This window comes from Prionailurus viverrinus, chromosome F1 (assembly GCF_022837055.1).
Source record: "Prionailurus viverrinus isolate Anna chromosome F1, UM_Priviv_1.0, whole genome shotgun sequence".
In the NCBI taxonomy this organism is placed as follows: Eukaryota; Metazoa; Chordata; class Mammalia; order Carnivora; family Felidae; genus Prionailurus; species Prionailurus viverrinus.
Window position 1 is genome coordinate 21,533,045 of NC_062577.1, and position 26,584 is coordinate 21,559,628.

The window sequence follows — 26,584 nt, forward strand, 5'->3', positions numbered from 1 at the left end:
AATATTATTCAGCCTTAAAAATGAAGGCAATTCTGCTCATGTGGAACAACAAGGATGTACCTTAAGGACATTATGGTAAGTGAAATAAACCAATCACAGAAGGACAAACACTATATCTAAAATAGTCAAGCATGTAGAAACAAAGAATAGAATGCTGGTTGCCAAAGTTGCTGGGGGAGAGGTAAGAGAGGGCACTTGCTACGCATTGCATATACAGTTTCAGCCATGTAAGATTATGAAGGGATCTGTTGTACATCATGATGCCTATAGATAACAATACTGTATTGTGCCCTTAAAATTTTGTCAAGAGGGTAGATCTCATGTTAAGTGTTGTTGCCACTTACAAAAAAAAACCTTACTGATTTTCTCAATATACCTGCATGATCTTTATAGAATATTTGCAAGACATTTTAAGCACGACAAAGAAAATACAAATCATCCTCAATCCTACCAATAATTCCAATCACCAGAAAAACCCACACATGCCATTTTAAAAATTGTATGTTTCTAGACAGCAGCATGACACTGATTATCGCCATGATTTATTGAACACTTACTATGTGGTGGACACTGATTTAATGGCTTTGCATGTAATTACTTCACTTAATTCTCAGAACGCTCCTGTGAGGTAGGAACTACTATTAACCGCACTTTGCGCATGAGGAAACACAGGCACTGAGTTTAGAAACCTTATAAGACTACCCAGCTAATAAATGGTGGAGTCCGGGATCAGAATGAGATTGATTCTACTGTACCCACATCAAAGAATTCAATTTTAGATAAACATATTTCATAAATCAAAAAAAAAAGTTAAAAAGTATATAGTAAAAATATCACTCCCATCTTTGTCTCCATGTGCCCCATGTCCCCACTGTCACAGGTAACCACTTTTATCAGTTTTTGGAATAGTATTTAAAAGTTTCTTATGCACATACAACCAAATACAAATACATTGTTTATTTTGTTTATTTTTGCTTTGCTTTTTAAAAATAAACTTTATTTTATTTTATTTATTTGAACTTTATTTTATTTTATTTTAAGTTTATTTATCTATTTTGAGAGGGTTGGGGAGGGGCAGAGAGAGAGAGGGAAAGAGAGAATCCCAAGCAGGTTCTGTGCTGACAGTGTGGAGCCCCATGGGGGACTCGATCTCACAAACCATGATCCTGAGATTCTGGAATAGCCTTCAAGAGTCAGATGCTTAATGCACCGAGCCACCGGGTGCCCCCAAAATAGACTTTATTTTTTAGAGTTTTAGGTTCACAGCAAAATTGAGTGGAGAGTACAGACAGTTCCCATATACTGCCTGTTCTCTCATATGAACAGCCTCTCCCATTGTCAACAACCCCTACACTGTGGTACATTTGTTGCAATTGATGAATCAACATTGACACATCATTATCAACCAAAGTCCATAGTTGGCCTTAGGGTTCACTCTTGGTGTTGAATGTTCTATGGGTTTGGATGAATTTATAATGACATATATCCATTACAATAGTACCACACAGAATAGTTTCACTGCCCCCCAAATTCCCTGTGCCCTGCCTAGTCGTTCCTCCCTTCCCCCAACCCTGATATTTTTATTGTCACCATGGATACCCCTTTTCTAGAATGTCATATAGTTAGGATCATACAGTATGCAGCTTTTTGAGATTGGTTTCTTTCACTTAGTAATACATATTCAAGTTTCTTCCATGTCTTTTCATGGCTTGACGCCTCATTTATTTTTGGTGCTGAAAAATATTCCATTGTCTAGATATACCACAGTTTACTTATCCATTCATCTACTGAAAGATATCTTGGTTGCTTCCAGGTTTTGGCAATTAAGAATAAAGTTGTTATAAACATTGTGTGCAGGTTTTTGTGTGGACATAAGTTTTCAACTTGTTTGGGTAAATGCCAAGGAGGGAAATTGCTGGATGATGTATATGGTAAGAGTGTGTTTCATTTTATAAGAAACTGACAAAATTTCTTCCAATGTCGCTGTCCCGTTTTACATGCTGACCAGCAACGAACAAGAGTTCGGTTGCTCTACATCCTTATCAGCATTAGGTGTTGTCAGAGGTTTGAATTTTGGCCATTATAATAGATGTGTAGTGGTATCTTACTATTTAATTTACTTGCTTATTTTTTTAAGTAGTCAGACACTGAGGGAGGACAGCAAAGGGAAAGGATTCTCATAGGAAATACATTCACAGCATACCTCATTTTTAAAATATGGTGTTAACTACAAACTCTTGTTAAAATATTTTTGTGGAAATCTACTTCTTGTGTTTTAAGCATTCTAATTTGTTATACGACTCTGTTAATTATTGTTTTAATTTGCAATTCCCTAATGACATATGATACTGAAAATGTTTTCATATGCTTACTTGGCACTTACATATCTGTGTCAGTGATGTGTTTGTTCAGGTCTCTTGCCCATTTTTTAATTGGATTGCTCATTTTCTTATTGTTGAGTTTTTAAAGTCCTATGTATATTTTGGATAATAGTTCTCTATCAGATATGTCATTTGCAAATATTTTCTCCCAGTCTGTGACTTGTCTTCTCATTTTCTGACTGTTCTTTACTTTTTTTTTTCTTTTTAATTATAAGTGCTAGCACAGGGTACACATTTTTCTGGATCTTACTTCTTCACTTAATATTATATGTTGGGGGCACCTGGGTGGCACAGTTGATTGAGTGTCCGACTTCAGCTCAGGTCATGATCTCACGGTTTGTGGGTTCAAGCCCCACATCGGGCTCTGTGCTGACAGTTCGGGGCCTGGAGCCTGCTTTGGATTCTGTGTCTCCCCGTCTCTGCTCCTCCCCTGCTCACCCTCTGTCTCTCTCTCAAAATAAATAAAGATTAGAAAAAAATTTTTTAAATATTATATGTTGGAGATTTTTTCATTTGAGAATGTAAGGAACTCATCCATTCTTTTTTCAGAGGCATTCTATTCCATCGTATGGCGTTATCTTGACCAGCCTCTTACTGAGAAACACTGGGTTTTTTCTAATCTTTGGTTAAGGCAATGTTGCCATGAATAATCTTGTGTGCACATCATCTGGTATGAGTGCAGGTGTGTCTGTAGGAGGCAGCTTACATTTCTCCACCGTGTTGAGCTGTGTATGCTGATGGCACTTTGGCAAATCATTTACTGCATGCCCAATATTGTGTGGTTTGCAGGTGTTTCGTAACTGAGGTTGAGCTCTCTGTGGTCATAGAAGTCTCTACTCTTCAGAGATTACCTGGGGCTCCAAAAGAACTTCACACTCTGCTCTGAAGTCACACCGACTTTCTGGTTCCTTCTCACCTCTGCACTTTCACACAGGCTGGACTGCTTGTCCACACTCTTCCCCTGCCAACTCCAGCTCGTCTCAGCCTAAATGCCACCTTCTCAAAGAAGATTTCCTTGTCTCCCCTAAGTGATATTGCTTCCCTCTCTTGCTCATCCTCATAGTTCTCTAGATCGTCACAGCTCTCTAGATCTTGCCTTTGTATGACCTACAATAACCCTAATTCGTGTATATTTAAATGGTGATCTGTCTGCCATTGCTCCATGATGGCAGTGACCTTATTAGTGACGTTTGTCTTATTCCATCATGTCACTGACATCCACCCCAGAGGTTTAAAACAGTATCTTCATAGAATGAATGAACTTCAGATCATTAAGCAACTGTCTTCTCATTCTTCAGGTCAATTCCATCTTTCAAAAAAAGTTTTTAAAAAAACGTTTTAACGTTTTATTTATTTTTGAGAGAGAGAGAGATAGAGTGTGAGCAGGGGAGGGGCAGGGAGAGAGAGGTAGACACAGAACCTGAAGCAGGCTCCGGGCTCTGACCTGTCGGCATAGAGCCTGACATGGGGCTCGAACCCACGAACTGTGAGATCATGACCTGAGCTGAGGTCGGATGCTTAACCCACTGAGCCACCCAGGCGCCCCCAAAAATGTTTTAAAATTTTAAAGTTTTGCTTGCGTTAAGTCAGGTTTGAGAAAAAGCAAACACTTCAGCTGGCTCTGGGTCGGGGGACATGACATTTTCAAAGAGACAAGCCAAGCAGTAGCCACTGGAGTCAAGAGAGCATCAGCTTATATGTTTTCCAGAGACTCTTAGATTGGCCATCAACTGAAACAGTACCTGGGAACTAGCCAGCCTTAGTTTCCAAACATCTTTTGTATACCAGTCCCTTGTACATGTCACAGCTCAGTTCTAACGACTGGGGTTGCTATCTTATATTCTGGGATTCTGATTGCTAACCTCTGGTAACTTCTGAATGTGAAAACACGTGTTATGGCCATATGGCCTGGTGACTAGAAAATATTAGGAGGAAAAACAAATAGAATTTTGCCTCTAAATACCTATATTCTTCTCAGGAGAGGGAAGGGAGTCACATATCCAATTCTTGGGTGAAGCCTAACCTTCTAATAAACAGCTGAATGCAATGTTGTAATTGTCATGACACGCAATCCCTCATGAGCTACGTGCAACGCATAAAGGGATTCCAAGAACAGAAAGGATGACATTTGTTGTTATGAAAGTTCATGTTTCTGAATATTAGGGGAAAAAATAGGCCCCAAAAGATGCTGCCAAGTCTCCTGTGCATATTTTCTGTATAAACTTACTTATTCTGATTCTGAACCAATGGCATTTTCTTTTTCCAAACACCTTTTCTTTCACTTAGCAAAAAATGACTCATAAGCTGCTCCAGAAGAGGTCAATGATTTGGTTTAATTACTTGTCCAGGGACATGAGGAGAAGCTCAGGTAAATAAAGAGATGGTTTTCTGTAAGAGAGTAAGCATGCATATGTTAACATGATCTTCCCTCCCACAGAGGCCCTAAACGACAGAAGAGGGAAAAAAAAAAAAAAAAACAACTCTGTCTGCTGATCAGCATTTGTATTTCAAAGATTAGCAAGCTACTTCTTATTAGAGCTCCAGAGAGTCTGGGAACTTCAAACGAGATAAGATTTGATATTGACAAACGGTGTGCTTCTTCCCAGGAAGATCATTTCAAAATGTACACGACTTCCTTGGCTCTGCACATTCATTCCCCATCACAAGGCTATAGAATGCATATTACAGGGCACTAAATGACGTTTTTATAACCTACCTTATATGTAACCGAAACTACTGCGGGTCCTGTATGTGTTCCGCGTCGGTGGAGGCAGTGTCTGGGTGCGACGGAGAGTGTCCATTCCGGGGGCAGGCAGGTGTGTGCCTCCTTCTAACCTCCTAAGGTGGGACCGTGGGCTGCTTTCACCACCTTTTGGAGATTCAGTGTTTCCATCTGTAAAACTGGATTGTTTGCGTGGATTAAAGAAAACAATGCACATAAAGCGTTTACCAGCTTATCTGGCATATAGTTAGCATACAATAATCAGCACCTGTTCTTACTGTTATTATTACCAGGCACTTCTTCAGTGCCTGATATGGCCCCTTGCCCTCAACAATCCAAAAATCCAGTAGCAAGACAAGGCTGGACAAGTATGAGGATAACTAGAAGTACAAGGCCCTGCGCGATCCCTGCCACTGATTATTTGAATGAGGTAATAGCATATCTTGCCACAAAGTCTGAAATTTTTATGTAATGGCAGGTGGAACAGGATCATGCTTTCACATATTTTGCTATGTTATTTCAACTATTAGAATTATTAAAGATTTTGCCTCCTCTGGAAACATGGTGGGGGAGGGGTGCATCTAGCTTCCTTCCTTCCTTTTTTTGATGTGTTGATGGCATTTTTTTTTCCCTAATGAATTTCAGTTTACTGCAATGTGATTTGACCTTACCAGGTCACTATATGAGGTAAAGTGCATCCTGTTACGTGTGTTGGGTGTTATAAGAATAAGCTAAATATGTTGAAAGAGGTGTGAGAAGATAGTATATTCATAAAGAAAGGATGGGATGCCCTGTCAGTTCTAGTCCTCTGGGAAGGAAAAGCCAAGATAAAGTAACCAGTATGAGAGATATATGGGGGTTAACGGCTGTGAAAGATAAAGGCCCGAGGGGACAGGAGGAGTGGGGAGCCTTCAGTCTGTGATGCAGGTCTAACAGCTTTCAAAGGGGAGGGGAAGAGCTTCAGACTGCGGGCCATCTGAGAATGTCTCAGCCAGCCCCCTGGGTTATTGGTGGAAAGGCTCTGGGGTCCCCACCATGCTCAGTCATTGCCTGCGAGCTTCCAGTGAGTGAAGGCTCGGGGTGGATGCTGCGGTGGATTCCAGAGATCTGCACCTGTAGGCGCTCAGTCAACCACACCACTTCTAGCAGGTTCTTCCCAGAGGGAGATTTGAAAGGTACACCTCCACAGCTGCCATCCGTGGGCTCCAAAATGGAACAATCGGAGAAGAATAAAGAGCTCCCTGGGGCTGAATGATGACTGAAACTAGACATTCAATTGAAAGATTGAAAATTAAGGTTGAGAAAACCTCTCAAAATGTAGAATAGGTCAAACAGATTGAAAATATAAAATACATAAAATTGTAAAATGAGGCATTCAAATAGTAATCCAGGAAAGCCATTTTTTTATTAATTAAGGCTTCAGAAAAAAGGGAGGGAGATAAGAAAGAAAATTATATTACAAAGAGAAGTTCCTAGAACTGAAAACTAGGTAGAGCCTTCCCCACAATGAATTTAAAAAAGACCCACACCTGGATACATCTTCATAAAATCACCGAACACTAAAAAGAGAACATCCCCCAAAGCTTTCAGAGAGATACAACAGTTCACATGCAAGGGAAGGGGAATCGGATTGTCACCAGACTTCTAAAGAGTAAGTCTGGAGGCCTGAAAACAAAAGATACAGTACTTTAAAGATGTTAAAGAAAATTATTTATATCCCCAGACTCTGGCCAATAATGAGACAAGATTTCAGCATGAAAGCACTCAGAAAATGTAATTTGCAAACAATTTGTCTTAATTCCTGGAGGATGTACTACTCCACATAATTGGGATAAAAAAGAAAAAGGAGGGATGCCTCGGTTGAGCATTTGACTCTTGGTTTCAGCTCAGGTCATGATCTCATGGTTTGTGAGTTTGAAGCTTGCATCGGGCTCTGGGCTCACAGCACAGAGCTTGCCTGGGATTCTCAGTTTCCTTCTCTCTGTCTCTTTCTGCCCCTCCCATGCACACTCACTCTGTCTCTCAAACAAATAAAACTTAAAAAAAAAAAAAAAGGAAGACATAGGATTCGAGAAACAGTCTATCCAACCAAGTTAAAACAATGATGGGAATTTTCAGGGTGACATTTGCAGCAACTCTAGAGCCCCAGTCCCCACTGGAGCAAGACGCCAGATAGGACCAGGAGGGAAATCTCTGTGGAATAAAATATGTGATTAAAAATGGCATTAATTGAGAATATTAATAAAAGTTTGAAATGCCAACCTCTAATCAAATAAGTAAGGGCAAAAAAGACTCTGAGAAAAACAAAGACTATAAGAAAAGTGCTGTGCAATAAGAGGCAATCCAAAATGTGGTGTCAATTTAGGCAAATGACATAATGGAAAAAGGGAAATCTATTTGGCTTTGACGCTAGAAAGAGCTTCTTTAAAGTGGCCCAACCCTGGCACTCTAAAGCCTAGAGAAAATGAAAAGTAACCCTAATACACTGCTTTGCGAAGCAGTAGACAGTAGTTTCATTGTTATACTAACGCAAACACTGTTTATTCATTTTTAAATTTCAGAGTCAATCCACAAACAAAGCAGGAATATTGGTGAAATCTCAGGACAAAATGTAATTATGAATAAATATTGGATGATGTAAAATAATATAGAGCTGATAGATGGCAGTGGGGGTAGGGGAGATATGGAAAGGAAGGGTAAGGCAGTTTTCCAAGTTGGAATGACTCAGTAGAAAATCAATGGAAACAAATAGTTCAATCATATTATTTCATGTTACAAAAGTAACCAATGGAAGAATTAAAAGTCGTATGAATGCTAAATATTGGGAAGAGGATGCAAAAGGGGATGTTAATGCGAGGTAAATTTTCATTTCTTATGCATTAATTGATCATAATTATAAATGATAATAAGACTACAGCGTTATAATTATAGTACCTACACTTGTGGAAATAACTAAAGAGTTGAAAAGAGAAACAATACAAAGAGATGAAAATATATCAAGACGTAGTTGGGGAAATACCAAGCTTTATGAATTCTTTATTATTTGATTTTTACCACACACAATCATTATTTTGATAAAAACTGAAATTAAAAACAAAACACTTAAATCTTAGATTTTTTTATTTATTATTTATTTATTTATTTATGTATTTTATTTATGTATTTTTTATTTATTTTATTTTTTGTTTATTTTTGAGGGAGAGAGAGAGACAGAGCATGAGCTGGGGAGGGGCAGAGAGAGAGGGAGACAGAGAATCCGAAGCAGGCTCCAGGCTTCAAGTTGTCAGCACAGAGCCCGACACAGGGCTCGAACCCATGAACTATGAGATCATGACCTGAGCCAAAGTCGGAGGCTTAACCGACTGAGCCACCCAGGAGCCCCAACACTTAAATCTTACCTTGTTTAAGGCAATAGTGGTTGCCATAGCAATATTGTATCATGTAGATTTTAAACCCTTTAGGTTTTTTGTCCCTTCAGTGGGCAGAAGATTATGTAGCTCATATGTCCACTTCTTCCCCTCCCTCTGTCTGTCCCTCTGCCCCACCTTCCCCCACCCCCAACAATATTCCAGACTGAATAAGAAATTGGCACATTTCTTAAGGAGACACAAATAGTCACCATTTTGAACTGCCTGCCGTAATTAAATTATTATATCATGTCATAAATAAAAATGTGCAGGCATTGGCATATTGCGGGCATTAAATTTGTAGTGACAAAACAATTAGAAGAATATCCTGTAGCCACTGACCTGGATATCATCCAGATCTCAAGCCTGTTTCTTATTTAGTTCTCTCTTTGGGCTTTTCAGGGCTCAGGAAAAAAAATGTGTAGTTTTTAATCTCATTTTTGGGTCAGTAGTCAACTTGGTTAGGGAAATGGCTGTCATTGCTAACATCATCATCATAGCACATGAGAACAGCTTCTCTGTTATTCAGAAGGTCACCTTGCCTCCAACATCCTTCTAACAGCATAAAGGGTTAGATCCCAGAACATGTAGAGTATAAGCTTCCCTCTGGGGCATTTGAGCCACTTGAAGTATGACTAGCACGACGACAGAGAGCCTTTCCTTATATGTTGGCTTTTACAACTTTGTTAAGAGCCAGAAAGAGAATCTTTTGCCACACCTGCTACCAAGATTTAATCCGTGAGAGAGGACACTGGTCATTCTCTTTTAGTCGCTGTTGAGGGGCATGTCTATGTGCCTCCTGCCATGTTAGGAAATTTGCATGTATTATCATTTAATTTTCACAACGATCCTGGGAGGCAAGGACCATTATTACAGCTGTTTTTCAAACATAAAACTGAGCCTTAGGGGAATCAAATAGGTGTTAAGTAATGGGACCAGGATTTAAAGCCTTTGTGCCAGTTCCAGATTCTAGACGGTGGTCTACTGTAAGCTTATGGTTTGAGTTTCTCTTCATTAATCTAAAAGCTCTTTACCTCAGTGATACTTTAACAAATATACTATTCTTCTCTGTTTATATCATCTTGTTTTATCCCTATAGGCTCATCCTTTAATTTTTTTTTTTTTTTTTTTTTTTTTTAACTGGGGCTCCTGGGTGGCTCAGTTGGTTAAGTGTCTGACCCTTGATTTTGGCTCTGGTCATGACCTCATGGTTCATGAGTTTCAGCCCCACATTAGGCTCTGTGCTGACAGTGTGGAGCCTGCTTGGGATTCTGTCTCCCCCTCTCTCTCTGCCCCTACCCCACTCATGCTCTCTCTCTCTCTCTCTTTCAAAATAAATAAATAAACTTAAAACAATATTTTAAAAATGTATGTAGTAAAATTGACCAAAATAACTTCACAGGCTTTATTGCTACTATTGTCTTGTGCACTGAGAGTATATCCCTTCTGCTTTTTTCTAGCATTTTACATCACAATACCTCAACTAGAATCTGTCTTCATTTACAACTAAAACATTTCTTTGGAAGGGAAGGACTAATTCTGAATAATCAGATCCATTAAGTAATTTAAAGCATTTTACTCCCATAGAAACCTAAAATCTGTCTGTATTGGATAAAATTCTCAGAACACTTTTAAAACATAAGTTGAAATTTTGCATCACTTCCAAAATATTGAAGTTTTAATTTTTTAAATAATTAAGCAAGAAATTAAATGGCAAATTATAAACACAACATGTTGGTTTTAACAGCACTTTCATATTCATTTATAATGTATGAATATTTAAACAGCAAAAGTTTGGATAATCTACATTTTAACATATAGTAACAGTAATATGTAGTATCCAATGAGTAGATGCAAAAACAGTGCTATTCTATTAAGAGATTAAATATCAGGACGCCTGGGTGGCTCAGTAGGTTAAGTGTCCGACTTTGGCTCAGGTCACGATCTCATGGTTTGTGAGTTTCAGCCCCGCGTCGGGCTCTGTGCTGACAGCTCAGAACCTGGAGCCTGCTTCAGATTCTGTGTGTTCCTCTCTCTGCCCCTCCCCTGCTTGTGCTCTGTCTCTCTCTCTCCTTCAAAAATAAATAAGCATTAAAAAATTTTTTTAAAGAGATTAAATGTTGAGTGGAAGAAGATGTGTAGTTGGGTTTTTTCTTTATTTATTTTGAAAGAGAGAGAGAGCAAGTGAGCATGAGCAGTGGAGGGGGAGAGAGAGGGGGAGACAGAGAATCCCAAGCAGGCTCCACACTGTCAGCACAGAGCCCTGTGTGGGGCTCAAACTCAGCAACCATGAGATCATGACCTGAGTTAAAACCAAGAGTAGGACACTTAATGGACTGACCCTCCCAGGTGCCCCTGTAGTTGGGTATATTTTGTGTAAGTGAATTTGATTAGGCAGAAGTCTGTTATTAAGTGGGGAAAAAGGCAAACAACATGTCATTTGTGTTTAAAATTTTCACTTGTGGGCCAGTTTATTCTTTTGCAGGAAGGAACAAAAATCAGATTTCTCTGAATAAAAATAGACTAATGGCACGAAAATAAGACAGAAAATAAATCCAGATGTTTGAAGTGTTATCTTGACTAAGTATTACTTCTAGTTTTTTAAGTCAACTTTATTTAGAAATAATTTGCATGCAATAAGATGTGCATACTTTAAGAATACAGCATGATGAGTTTTCACAAACGCTTACAGCCATCAGCCAGCCACCTTCATGGTCAACGCATAGAACATCATTCCAAAAGTTCTCTGATGGTTCCTTCTAGTCAACCTTTTCCCTCCACTCCCAGACCCAGGGAAGCACTGGTCTGTTGTCTGACACTATACATTAGATTCATCTTTTCACACATCAAACCCAGTAGTTTGACTGTGTGTCTACGTGTGGTTTTCTTACCTGCTTAGTAATCAGAATCCTGCTTGGAACAGACTATGCTTCTGGGATTTGTAAGTCAGTTAATCATCAAATCTAAGAAAATGTGAACCATTACTTTTACAGAAATTTTTTATGTACCTTCTTCACTTTCTTTTCTTTCTGGCATTTCAATTACATAGATGTCAGACTGTTTTCTATTATCCTACACATCCCTGAGATCCCATTTTTAGAAATATTTTTATTTAATGTTCTTAAGTGATAATTTCTATTAATTTGTCTTCAAGTTCACTGATTATTTCTCCTGTCATCTCCATTCAGGTATGAATCCTTTCCAGTGAACTTTTCATTTAAGTTGTTGTACATTGTAGTTCTAGAATTCTTATGTTTTTTAAAAAATAGTTTTCACTCCTCTGTTGAGATTCCCTATCTGATAGCTCACTGAGACCACATTGTATTTTAAATCTTTAAAAATATTTATGGTTGCTGCATTAAATCTTTGTTTGCAAATCAAATCTTTGGACCATCTTGTAGTCAATTTTTATTTTCTACAATCTTCCTCTGATTTTTGTTCCAGGAGGCAATTCAATTGCTTGCTGAGCACCTTAAATCTACATAAACATGTTTTATGCTTTCTTATGGTAGATATGTGGAAGGTGCTGGTGTTTTCTAAGACTCTGTAAACTGGGTAGAGTCAGCTTCCAAACTCTGATGGCTCTACCAATCAGAAGTCTTGTTTTTAGGTCTTGTTACTGAGTCTATTGTAGGCCTTGCTAGATCATGATCCTTAGTACTAAAGCATGGTGTTTCTGGTGTCTTGGCTGGATACCCAGGGTGTTAATGAGGTCTCTACTCTCTGGCTGGGCTGGCACACCAACATTTCCCAGCTTCATCTCTCAGATCCTTTTGTCCCACTCACATAGAAGCCACTCTCTGGTAAACTTAGAACATGCACAGCCTAGTCCTTAGCCAAGGTCAAGATTTTTGAGTCTCACTTCTGTGTAACTCCTCCCTACCTAGTGTCTTGCTTTGTCTTAAAGATCCTAACTAGTTCAGCATCTCCAAACTCTGAAGTTGTCTCCAGGCAGAGAGAGATGGCAATCATAGGGATCACCTTGTGAATTTTTCCTGGTCTCAAGGACTATAGACTTGTGCTGCCTGTTGCTCAAAGCTTGACAACAGTTGCCTTATACATTTTGTACAGTTTTAGTTGTTTGTGGAAGGAGGGCTAATCCCACACTGGCTATTCTGTCATGGCTCAAGTCTTATTTATAGTTTTAAGGAGCTACCTGATGAAATCTGAGATCCATTAATAACAACATCTGAGATTTTATGGTGATATTCAGGTGACTGAAAAAGGAAGATATAATAACTAAATTCAAAAAAAGAAATGAGAGGGGTGCCTGGGTGGTGAAATTAAATTAAATTAAATGTTGGACTCTTGCTTTCAGCTCAGGTCATGATCTCACTATACTAAGATCAAGCCCCTCATCAGGCTCTGTACTGGGTGTGGATCCTGCTTGAGATTAGATTAAAAAAATTTTTTTTAATGTGTATTTATTTTTGAGAGAGACAGAGACAGAATATGACTGGGTTAGGGGCAGAGAGAGAGGGAGACACAGAATCCGAAGCAGGCTCCAGGCTCTGAGCTGTCAGCACAGAGCCCGACGCGGGGCTCGAACTCACGAGCTGTGAGATCATGCCCTGAGCCAAAGTTGGACGCTCAACCAGCTGAGCCACCCAGGTGCCCCCCTGCTTACGATTATCTTGCCCTCTCCCTCTGCCCCTCTTCCCCATTCTTGCTCTCTCTCTATAATAAATAAATACAATCTTTAACATAAAGAAATGAGAGTCAAATTATGGACTAAATGATCACGAGACCTCCTAAAATGTACATTATGTTTCTATCTTCAGTGTATCTTCCTTGGAACAACCATCTTCTACTCGCTTCCTGGGTTATGAGTGGTTTTCAATTGTGGTGCCTACCTAACCACTCCCAGTCACAGATGTGGGCATGCTTGTCCAAGCTGAGCCTATCAAAATATTCCACTCCAAGGACTCCAGTGGCTGGTGCAAGAATGAGCACCCAAACAGTGTCAGAATATTTCCTGAGTTTAACACATGGATATTGTAAGAGAGATGTTCTCTTTCTTTTGGGGTTGCTGCCTGGGAAGATTTGAGCTGAGTCTCTTGACAGACAACTTGCCCACTAAAAGGCCAGAGTCTGTATAATAGGGGTTTGTCTGTCTTGGGCTGCTCAGCATCCAAACTTTCTTCCAATTTGAGATTTCTACTGTGTGACTCTTGGCAGGTGGCACCTTCCTGCCACGCACCCTAGTTAACCATTCTCTATCCTTACCCTCTGGAAGCTGTGCTTCAGCCAATCAGATTGAGTCTCGTCAATCCAACTCTCTTACCCGAGACTGCAGACAGGAAGGTTGTGATGTGAAGATGGAGAAAGAGTAGTGACCATTTGTACAACAGTAGAGGACTGGAAAATGCAACGAGAGCAGTTCAGTGTCCAGTGATGGCCCCTTCAGACGTATTTGCAACACGCGCCGGGGTGGCGCTGACAGTACATGGGCCCTTTCTGGACTTGGTTGTGCCCACAGCTGTCTGGGAACCCTTAGGTGTTTGCCTGCTTTTCTGTTCCTGGTTTTCAAGCCCTCCTGATAATCCTGTGAGCTACCCAATAGCCTTCTGTAAATTCCTTCTTTGTTAAAGTGTGTTTGACAGACTGCTAGCTGTCCCCCAAAATGTGTGTATAAGTGGCTGGAGAAAGACAGATGGATACACACACACACACACACACACACACACACACATCTCGAGATCTCGAGATCTCGAGGTGGAGGGGAGAAAGGGAAAGAAGGAGGGAAGTCAAGAGAGGGAGAAAGAAAGGGAAAACTTTTGCTTTTCACTTTATATTATTCTGTACTGCTTAAATGTTTCAGAATAAGAAGCATGTATTGTTCTCAACCTTTTTTAAAAAAAAAATCAAGTGAAGATTACCTTGACCTCAATTATCCAGACTTCAGCTGCTGTATGTCTAAATGCTCTCACTATTTCTTTACCAATGAAATTATTCCATAGACAATGTAATGCAGGGCCTTGGATGTGCCGTTCTTCCTGAACTTCACTTTGAAAAAGAGAGCAACTGCTCTCTGTGAGGTCCTTTCCTTCCAGACATTTTGGAGGCAGGAATTTATAGCCCTCTGTGTTTTGAGGAAGGAAAAAGAACTTCTTCTGCATTGAGTTTTCCTTGGAAGATTTTCCCATTTGCTAAAATGTACTTTCCCCTACAACTGTGTCTCCCTCCTTCACTAGAAATTTCTCCACTGTGAGGAAAACTCTTTCCCCTGAGCCAGTATTCAGCCAAGCTGGTGGTTTTTATTTGTTTAGTTTATAATTTTTTTCATGAGCATGGCATGTGAGTGACTGACACACATATAATGGTTTCTTTGCTTTCCCTACTTTTGGACCTATACCTTCATTGGAGTTATTGCAAAAATGGCATCTGGGTAACCACTGGCAAGATGAAAAGCGGTATATAAACCACATACCCTGCCACACTAACATTTTGTCCAGGATGTGATGACGACCACCTCTATGTTTACCCATAAAGTCCTGATGAAATGATAGGAAAGTTATGATTCCTTCATGGCTAAACCCTTTGGATCAGTGCTTCATCACTGTGACCCAATGAAATCCTCCCTGTTCCATATAGTTCTGTGTATATATGGTACCTCTTTATTTTTATTAGTTGTATAATATATACGTCCTACAGTGCAATTTCACACATAGGACTTCCTTTAGGCCTTGCAGCTCAAAAAAATTTCCCCATAAATTCCACTTGGGATTTGGGATTAATTTGGGCTAAACTGGCTACTTTAAAATACGAATGTCCTGCTGGGTGGTAGATTCCACTTCTCCTCCAGTAAGAATTATTTAACTAAATAGTATGTGTGTAGAGTCTGCCCCAACAGACCAGTCCTTTACCTTTCTCCACCTGCTTTGTGTCCTGAGTTACTGACTTTTATTGTACACATAGCCTCGCTCCCTTGCCTTCCGGATTGGGCAGGTTTAGTCCATGGACAGTTCTGGGAGGAGATCAAAGGGTGGAAGCAAAGAGAGATTAGGGTATTTATTCCCCTGGCTCCTTCCCTCCTGGGCCATGACTTGGCACTGGCTGTGTTTTTCTACCTAAGACCATAGCCCTTACCTGGCTTTGGTAACTGCTTCCTCCAATCTTTGTCCCTTTCTGCTATTATTGTACTTAGGGAGCTTTATTATCCCTTGTTGATTTCCTTTAACCCTGCCCACATCTTTGCAAATTGCCTCTTCATTAACTATTTTCCAATCATGGCTTTTGTTTTTTTTTAAAAAATTTTTAATGTTTATTTATTTTTGAGAGAGAGAGAGAGAGAAAGAGGGAGAGAGAGAAAGAGACAGAGCATGAGTGGGAGAGTGGCAGAGAGAGAGGGAGAGACAGAATTGGAAGCAGGCTCCAGGCTCCTAGCTGTCAGCACAGAATCTGACGTGTGGCTCGAACCCATGAACTGTGAGATCATGACCTGAACATGTTTAACCGACTGAGCCACCCCGGTGCCTCCAATCATCACTTTTAATTTTTTTTTTTTTCAACGTTTATTTATTTTTGGGACAGAGAGAGACAGAGCATGAACGGGGGAGGGGCAGAGAGAGAGGGAGACACAGAATCGGAAACAGGCTCCAGGCTCTGAGCCATCAGCCCAGAGCCTGACGTGGGGCTCAAACTCACAGACCGCGAGATCGTGACCTGGCTGAAGTCGGACGCTTAACCGACTGCGCCACCCAGGCGCCCCTCCAATCATCACTTTTAAATGTGCTATTTCTTTTCTGACAGGACCCAGACTGATGCAGTGATCCCACTATGAATGGCCTCAAGAAATAGATCTCCCAAACTGTACATTGGGATTGTATCGTGTGGAAGACAGAAGGACGCCCTCCCCAAAATGTCCACATCTTAATCCCTGGGATCTGTGAACATGTTAGGTGGTAAAGGACAGTTAAGGTGGCAGATAGAATTAAGGTTGCCTATCAGTTGACCTCAAGATAGGAAGATTATCCTGGGTGGGCCCAATGTAATCACAAGGATCCTGAAAGTGGGAGAGGAAGGCAGAAAAGGAATCAGTGCCAGACTGGTGTGAGGTAAGAAAGACTGACCAGCTGTTTCTGACTTTGGACATGGAAGGGCGTCATGAGCCATGAAATGCAGCCAGTCCCTAGAAATGGAAAAGTCATGGAAAGAGATGCTTCCCTAGAGTCTTCAGCAAGAATACAGTCCTGCTGATACCTTGGTTTTAGCCCAGTGAGACCCGTCTCAGAGTTTTGACCTACAGAGTTGTAAGATAATAAATATGTGTTGTTTTAAGTCAATAAGTTCATGGTAATTTATTATAGTAGCAATAGGAAACTGATACAGGTTGCTAACACATTCGATGAGAACATAGAACTTTCTTCTTTTCTTTTTAAGTTTATTTATTTATTTTGAGAGAGACAGAGACAGTGCAAGTGGGGGGGGGCACAGAGAAGAGAGAGAAAGAGAGAGAGAATCCCAAGCAGGTTCCATGCTGTCAGCTGCAGAACCAGATGTGGGGCTCGAACCCACAGACCATGAATTCATGACCTGAGTAGAAACCAAGAGTCTGAGACTTAACCTACTGAGCCACCCAGGTACCCCAGAACATAGAACTTTCTTGATGTAAGAAAATGGAATATGTATAATCCATAGTATATTATTAAAATTATTACTAGTAACAGAGACTGGGATGCCATGCAGGTGAAGGGCAAGGTATTAAAAAATCATTTAGCTGTGGTCCTTAGGTGCTATGATGACAATGGTAATTTTCAAGACAGTGGGGTGAGTTGGCTTTTTCTGTCAGTCCTAAATAATGTACACAGATAAAAGTACTGATTTAAAGCTTTGGAGATACAGTCAGGGTATAAGTAGAAAGTTAAAAAACCTCTCTGGCAGCTTTAAACAATGCCTAGGGGCACCTGGGTGGCTCTGTTGGCATCCGACTTTGGCTGAGGTCATGATCTCACCGTTCATGAGTTCAAGCCCTGCGTCAGGCTCTGTGCTGACAGCTCAGAGCCTGGAGCCCAATTCAAATTATGTGTCTCCCTCTCTTTTTGCCCCTCCTCTGCTCACACACTCTCTCTCTCCTTCAAAAATAAATAAAAATTTTAAAAAATAATGCCTACCTTTGAGACATGGGCTGGGAGTATTTGGGCAGATGCAGAAAAGACAAAGAACTGTGAACCCCCAAATTGTCTTAAAACTTTCTTGCATATAAGCACCCCAATCCAGTTTAGGGGTTGGAGAACAGAGAATTGGTGGTAGATGAAAGAAGCCATGCCTCTCAACTTAGTCCTCACATTAGCCTCAGAAACAGCACTGTGCAACTGTTTTATGTTAGTCATTTTTTCCCCTTTATTTCTCTGAAACCTTATATAAAAGGCACTGGTAATGGCTGACATCTGACATTTAGGTGGGATTTTGGCTGAATTCATATCTCCTACAATGAATGGTAGCTGTGGGTCCTCTGTATTGAGGATGTAAGGTGTTTTTTTTTTTTTTTTTTACTCAGATGAAAGGATGCTGAGGCAAAGTGTGGCTTAAGGTGAAAGTGTGTTTCCATTTTTTTCCACCCTGCTTTGTGTCCTGAGAAGCTGATCTTTATAGACAACATCAACCAGGCTTCCTTGTCCTCTGGCTTCTGGCTAGGTTTGGCCAATTTAAGGCACTGGCAGAAGATTAGAGGATGAGCTGGGAGAGAAAGGGCAGGGGATTTACTTTCCTGCCTCCCTCCTTGCAGGGCTACAGTTGACTACATTTGCCACAGCCACTATTTTCGAAACATAGCTAGAGATCCCAGCCCATGCTGGGCAGCCTGGGTCTACATCTTGCTGTTGTTTCTACAGTTTCCTGGGGTCCTTCACCTAACCCTTTCTGGGTTTCCTTAACCTTGCCTTTACTTTTCTAAGTAGTCCCTTTATTAATCTCTTCAAATATCCCCTTTTTCTTGCTGGAACTCTCACTGATACCATCATCATCATTGCCATCACCATCAGAGCAACTAACATTTACTAATCACTTATTATGTTCCAGGCACTGTGCCCAAACTGCTCACACAAATTACTTATTTTATCCTTACCATAACTTTATGGTATGCATGGCTATTGTTACTCTGTTTTAGAGATCAGGAAATTGGCATTTAGAAATTGGTACACAGCTTTCCCAAACTTACCTAGCTAGACAAGATTTGAATCCAGTCTGCAGCATTTGAGAAAGCATGGTAGAATAAGTATAGAAGACAGGTTTTGAAATCAAAGACACTTGGTGACAAATATCAAATGATGATCTGAGCCCAAACACTTAATCCCTCTGAGCTTAGGTTTCCTTATTTCTGAAATGGGAACTGCCTTGCCTCAGCTAGTTAGAGCTCTTTTTTGCAAGCAACAGAAGCAACACGAGCCAATCAAAATGACCGGATTCCAGGGAGTTGTGGAGATAGTAACAACTAATGAATGCGTTCTTCAAGGCTTCCATGTTGTCAGTTCCAACCATCTTCCATCCGTGGCTGACTGCTCAAGACTCAGATTCCCAGGAGAGGGTGCCTACCTGGTCTGGCTCATGTTACTTTCCACACCTTTAATTCAGTAGGGTAGGTCATCAAGTATTCATTCAGTGATGGAGAGTTCATCTCCCAAGGAAAACTGGTGTGATTTTACCTGAAAATGGGGTAAGGGATGCTGTAAAGGCAAAAAGGAAACAAACACTATAAAACGTGGTTTCATGAATGCTACAAAAAGTAAAGGAGATAGTTTAGGCAAAGCACCTGACATAGGAGTCAGGGCTTTCTCTTCCCTTTTGTTGAAACATTCAGAAAAGGGGCATTTAATAGTAGTATAAGAAATGATATTGAATAGAATTTATCTTCCACTGGCTGTTTCTATTGTCTACCTCCTGATAGTAGACAGGAACTATCTGATGTTAACCTCCCTCTTATTCTGCCCAGTGACTGCCAACCTTTCCCCATAATGCCTGTGTTTATATAGATTTCTCCCCATTGCTTATAGGCATCTTTCTATGGTCTGTCCATACTAATGTGCTAATCTGAATCATCTCATTGGTGAGCATCCTGTTTTTTCTCCATCGTTACATTTTTTAAAATTTCAAACATATAGAAAAATTAAAAGAATCAGACAGTGAGCACCCATAAACACACCACCTAGATTCTACCATTAATATTTTAGGTTATTTGCTTTATGGCATGTCCATCCAACTGTCTGTCCATTCATACATCCATTCAAGCCCCTGTTTGACAACATTGTATCTTAATGGATTAATAAAGATTTTTTTTTACAATGAACCAAAATCTTTCATATCAATGTTAGCAAAGAACCAAATGACAGAGGTCCCAGCAACAACTAGGGGTTGGGCCAGTATCTGTTGGTTAATGCTTTGAATAGAAGAAGTTTTTAAAACATTTGTTTCTCACAGAATGTAACCATCTGTTCTTTCTAACAGGTTCTTGACTTCTATCATTTCTAACTATGTCTCTAAAATAGATTTTTCAGAGAACTGCTTTTGGAATGATTGGGAAAGTGTTCTTGGGAAGAATTCACTGACTGAAGTGAGCCAAAATCAGAAAAGTATACGGATGGAGCATTTCCTATGTAATAATAATAATAATGATAAGTTTTGAAAAATGTCTGGCCACCAAAAATGTCTGTCAGGAGTCAAAGACTCTGAGAGGGATGGTCCCAATCTTGAGAATCAGATAAACAACTCAACTCCTCAGGGCTACTGGAATACCAAGATAATTTACACACCCCACATTGCATTCTATTCTTACTGACCAGGTTTCACTGTGAGACTTGCGGTTTCATTCAAGCTCCTAAATTCAAAATTCAAACATCTGGGTTTTTGTTGGTTTGCATACTTGTTGAAAAGAGATGTTGAGCCAGTGCTGGTCAAATTTTAGGTGCAAAGGTAATAAAGTGGAAGAAACATAACATAGCCATTTTTGAAGTGTAAACACAGTTCACATTTAAGTCTACAATACGGAATGTCTAGTCTTGGTGCCATTTGTCTGTGTTCTGGCATGAGATTTTTATATCTTGATGCGTAAGTAGAGGTGGATGAGTGTGTTTTGGGAGTACTAAGGTGGAATTAGCAGGTGGCTGAGGAAAACTTGCTGAGAAAAAAAGGAGATGGAGGAATAATTCTGCCAGCAGGAGAGAGAAGGTCTAATCTGTACTGGAAAGAATGTAAATAGAATCTCAGGACATGTCAACGAAGAAGAATAAAGATGAAAAGGGGATAACATAGAAGAGAAATGCAAACAACACCTAAATAAGTGAATATAGACTGAATGGAGAAGAGACATCTCTGAGTTTAGGTGAGAAATTCTCAAGTAACCAGGCATGCTATGATAAAGACTGGCCTGGGGTGACAGGATATAATAAAAAAGAAATGAGTACTATAGACAGGTAAAATACCAGGGAGAGGTTCTTATGTGCTTAGGCCAATCAGCACAGCCCATCAGCCTAACCCCAGTCAGCTCAGACGTGGCCACAGAGCCTTTTTAAAAATGCTTGGATAGAAAAGTACTCTCTTCTGGTTGGTGTGCTGTGTGGACCTGAAGCTTGGAACTGCTGCAGCCATGTTGACACCATGAAGGAAGACAGCCTTATGATGATGCTTCCCCTTGAAAGACAGAAAAATCAGGTCATCCAGGACAACACCGAGCCACTGATCAACCTTCTCTGAAATTCAAACCACCCCGGGATTTAACAAATTCAACCTCATCATTGAATAGCTACAAATTGATAATGGTGTTGGTGTAGCCCAGAAGGCATCACTAACATAGTTAATGGTGCCAATTTTACATCCTTATTGGAAAATAATCTTCTACCACATCCTCTGGCACATAGACAATGTTCAGTTAAAATATAAGTGGAGGGGGAAAAAATCTAGCTAAAAGCCAAGGTTCGAAGCAAAGGTAAGATATCATGTTTGTGACAGCAAAGTGGTGTTGAGTAGGGGGTTTGTGGCCATGCCAATGTAAGGAAGAATTAGCAAAAAATTCTATTTCTCCCATTCACCATTCTGTAACAGAGATAAAGCACCTGAGGATATAGAAATAGTGATCAGAAAACAGGTTTTCTCACATTTTCTCAGCTGCTTTTTCAAATTCTTTCCATTCTTGACAGTCAGCAACTCACAAGACAGGGAGGATAGTACACTTCTCTTCTAATTTTTCAGGGCAGAGGGAACTACCTAAAAAGGAAAATAATGTTCAATAGTGTAGTATGGGAGCTCAGTTCTGATGGTGACTTTTTTAAGGAACCATTATGTCCCCAAATAGTCTCTACCATCGGTAATTGTGCCCCCTTCTCCAAAGCAGGGGTGATAAACTAATACAGTCTTTCTGAGAGGCTTGGAAAATCTGCAAATGCAAACTACTTTAGAAACAGTCAGATACTAACTGAGTAGAGAGTAGAAATTACACCCTAGAGGGAATAAAAACAGCATTTTTCTTAGTCTTTATTTCCAATGTTTGTGTACAAGGCTAGCGTTTTTCAGTGAGTGACACTCTGGAGTCCTTTCCTAATGACCCTAAACAAATTTCAGAGATCAAGCAAAGCATCATTTTGGTTAATAAACAAGGTCATAAAGTGAATATGCCAATTTCAAAGCTACCGTTGTGTGGGGGAAGATTTTTTCGTTATGAACTAAACATATTAACTTTTATGGCAGCTCGTTGCCTTCTGAGAGCACTCATGTATCCCATTTATCAAGGCTGTGTGTAGCCTTGAGATGTGCGTGCTGTATCACTGGGAGACAGAGAGTTAATAAATATGGTGCAAATTAAAAAGAGTCTCACCTATGGGGAGAAATAAATGAGATGAACAGAGTGATTAAAGAAAGCATCTTACTCAAGCTGAGTACTGAGGCAAGATTCTCTAAGAGCTACAAGGAAGCATGAGTATAAATAGTGGGAAGGACAGAAATTACCTATGAAGTAAATATCTGATGACTTCTAGGGCTTAGCCTGGAATAACAGAGAGGTCAAGGTTATCATTAAAGCAATGTATGCACTAAATACATGAAGAGGTAAATGAGAAAGTCTCTGTCCTCCTAAGATTTATACTCTACTTAGGAAGACAGGTTATGCACATGGAAAGGTGCTATAGCATGCCCAATATTGACACTTAAGGATTAAAGGAATTATAGTCCTAATGGTGTGGGAGCTTAGAGGATTGCTGTGGGCTTGGGTAGCTGGGGAGAAAGAGGTGATTCTGAGCTGGGCTTCGCAGGGAGAGTAGTCTCGAATGGGTGAGTGGATGAAAATGTATGTGAAGGGAAGTCAGAAAGGAAGAGGGAAAAGACAGATGAGATGGCCCCCCTGGTGCTTCTGGGACATCTACAGACCCCATGAATTTCCTCATCTCTCCCTTTCAAGCAATAATACTGCATTAAAGGAAGAGAATTTGAATGAATAAAAGGAGGTCTTCTACAGATCCTCAAAAAGAGCAATTCTATTGTAGTGCTAGCTTTCTATGATATCTATGTGTATATTTGCTATATCAACACAGAAGTTACGGAAAAAAGAAAAATACAGGCTCTAATCATAATCATGACGGTAACTGACTAAAACCCAACAGGTATTCTTTCCAACAATTTAAAAATAGCAATAACATCATCACCTGAGATTTGAATTCACTTCAGGCACAAAGTAAAATATTACAAAAATAATTTCCCGGACACCTACTTAAGGGGAGATTTCAGGTCAGAAATCACATTAAGGAATTAGTTACTAAGCACCAGGACAAATCCATTAACATGGCAATCTTTGTGGTCATCTGCCATATCGCCAACACAGGTCTCAACATCATCACGTGGACAGGAGGGAAAACATTTTAATATGGGAAATGATGAGCACATCTTCTGTAAGTATCAAAGATCTCAGAGATCTTTCCTGGAATTACTGAACTATTTCCATCTTTTTAGTGAGAAATACCTCTTTAGGAAGGCAGCAGTTGATGTCATCTGGACTGTAGAGTCCTATTAAGGATGAGTTCAACTCAACCACCTTGTAAATAATAATATTCTCATCACTTGAAATATTAAAGCCATGTGTACAGAGCTTACATCATGACATTATCTTTTTAATTTCTTCCCTCACCTGTAGCAATCTCTTTAGCCTCCCATCTTGGAGGATGACACCACCATCTATCCAGTGACCTAATCCAATAACCCAGATGCCTATGTTTTTTCCTCACTGCAATTCCTGCTTCTTTCATTTTCACTCCCTTAGTATTCTCCCTGTGTCCACCACCCTATCCCTATTACTGCCATTAATCAGGTTCTCACCATTGCACAACTGGAATATTACAGTCTCCTAACTGGCCTCCTTTGCTCTCCTGTAGCCTATTTTCCCTAATGAATCAAGAGTAACCAATTCTGATAAGCACGATTCTGTTAATGGTACTGGCATAGGTTAAATCTTTCACTGCTTCTAGAAGAAGGCTCAAATAATTCGGCTGGGATAGAAAAATCTTCATGATCTGACCCATCTACTTCATGAACCTTATCTCTTATCACACCCCCCATTTCTTATCTCACAGTCCAGCCAGGATGAATTGTTTTCGTGATCTCTGAATGCATCCCATTCCTTTGTTCAGGCTGCTCTCGTGTGGAATGTTCTTTTCAGTGACCATGTCTACCTGGCCAACAAAGCCCACCTTTGAAGGCTCAGCTGAAGAATTATCTAGGAAGTCCTTCCTGTCCACTCCTTTAAGTAGAATTATTCCTAATCAGTGCTCCCGTTAAACCTGCACAGTCTTCTGGTATCACACATACTCATTGTGCTTTCTGGTTTCCAGGTCTGTTTTCCTTTTTAGGCTGAAGATAAGGGATGATGATGCCATATTCATCCCCGTATTGTATTCATATTTGTGTTGCCAGTTGGTTCCCTGTTAGGCTTTGCCAAAGAGAGCACTAGAAAGAAGTTGCAAGACGGGAGGAGGAAGAAGGGACTTGCTCCTTCCTGTCTGCTACTTTCTGGCTTCTTGTCTGCTTCCTGTTCCTGTGAGCAACGCTCCAGCAACACTTCCTTGCCTTCCTGAAGTAGCAGCTGAATCCCGTTTGCAATTTTTCCAACCCTGGCAGAACAAGCCTCATTGTTTCCCTCAAAGGGACGCCAGCATGAGCCAGCTGCCCCTGATCAGAGGGCTGGGTCCCAGTCTCCAGGGAATCCTCAAAGCCTCAAAGTTTTAATAATTCCAATTTCTTTCCCTGTTCTCCCAGGTTTGGAGGTGGGCGCTGCTTCCTGCAGTTGCTACTTCGAAGGAACTGTAGAATTCTCTTTTTATACTTTCAGTGATCTAGTTAACAACCACATCTGGCTAACAACTCTTTTTTTTTTTTATTTAAAAAAATATTTTTTTAATGTTTATTTTTGAGAGACAGCACGAATGGGGGAGGGGCAGAGAGCAAGGGGGACACAGAATCCGAAGCAGGCTCCAGGCTCTAAGCTGTCAGCACAGAGCTTGATGGGGGGCTCGAACTCATGAACCACGAGATCATGGCCTGAGCTGAAGTCGGACGCTTAACTGACTGAGTTGCCCAGGCGCCCCTAAAAAACCAAAATCTTGGGGCACCTGGGTGGCGCAGTCGGTTAAGCGTCCGACTTCAGCCAGGTCACGATCTCGCGGTCCATGAGTTCGAGCCCCGCGTCGGGCTCTGGGCTGATGGCTCAGAGCCTGGAGCCTGTTTCTGATTCTGTGTCTCCCTCTCTCTCTGCCCCTCCCCCGTTCATGCTCTGTCTCTCTCTGTCCCAAAAATAAATAAACGTTGAAAAAAAAAAAACCCAAAATCTTAAAAAAAAAAGTTTACCTCCAAAACATGCACTGAATTAGTAATGTTTTTGCAGGGAGCTTTATTCAGTATACCTTTATTCTCTAGGTCTTAAATTTGACATCATTGTTTCAGAGAATTGACATCATCATTCAGAGAATGCGCAATGTTGGCCACTTCACACGGGGCCTACACCAGACTGTTTGTGACCAGTCCCACCCTGGACCAAGAATGCTCTTCTCATTCCAGCCCCGTTATGACTAAGCCCACCATCTTGATCATCTGAGCAGATTCTCAACTGGTTTGTCATCTGTATATGTTTTCTGCTCTTTTCCTCCCCCAGCCCGAGAGCAGGACTATTTCACTGTTTCTGTGAATCCCCCACAGCTCAGCAAATATTATGCAAAGACATGAAGGAATTAGGTGAATAATCAGTCAAAGAGAAAATTCACTTGCATTGACTTACCACTGTTTATTGATTGGAAGACTTTGGGCACAATAGCGCTTGATAAAGATTGTTAATCATTCACCAGTACAATGTATGATCCCCATTTCTCGTGAGTGATCCTGACTGCCTTACTATTGTTTTTGGACCTAGATCTCTCAGAGGAAACATTAATTTCTATTAATAGTGACAGAGGAGGCCACAGAAGGAAGAGCATGAGATTGGAGTCAGAAAAAACTAGGTATAGATTCTGAAATTGCCACCTGTATGACCTTGGGGGCAAGTTACTTAAGGTCTTGGAGCCTCAATATCCTTTTCTGTAAATTGGAATAATAATAATAATAATAACAAACACCTATTAATTGTTTTATACCAGATATGTTCTAAGAGTCATACATTTATTAACTAATTTAATCCTTACAACAACCCTGTGAGGTATTTACTATCACTACCCCCATTTTAGAGACAATCTCAGACAGGTTGAATAGCTTGTCTAAGATAACCCCACTAGGAATTCTTTGGGTCCAGATGTAGAGCCAAGCAGTCTGGCTCCAGAGCCCAGCTTCCTGACCATCTGCTGGCTCTTTCCTGATTACCAAGAATCTCATTCAATGAGCTAATACATGTTGAGGGCATGGCCCATATAAGTGCCGCATAAATGGTGCTATTCTGGCACCCTGGAAGGGAATTCAGAAAGAGCTTGGATTCAGTAGCATAAGTTCAGATTAGATTTACCATTGAAATGACCTGACTGGTATGAACCGTTATTTTCGTTATGAACATTTTGGCAAAAGCGTCGGCCTCAAATAGTAGCAGAACATTTTCCTCCCATCCTTAGTGGTCAACGTGG

At 40.4% G+C, this 26,584-nt stretch overlaps 1 long non-coding RNA gene across 1 annotated transcript; it reads right to left on the reverse strand.

The window, feature by feature from the left end:
- Positions 1–4,870: 4,870 nt before the first annotated feature.
- On the reverse strand, positions 4,871–26,584 carry LOC125155287 (uncharacterized). Its single transcript, XR_007148119.1, has 4 exons — positions 26,470–26,584; positions 21,599–21,707; positions 19,044–19,174; positions 4,871–5,282 (listed from the first exon to the last, which is right to left on the reverse strand). It is a non-coding gene; the product is annotated as an uncharacterized LOC125155287 (long non-coding RNA).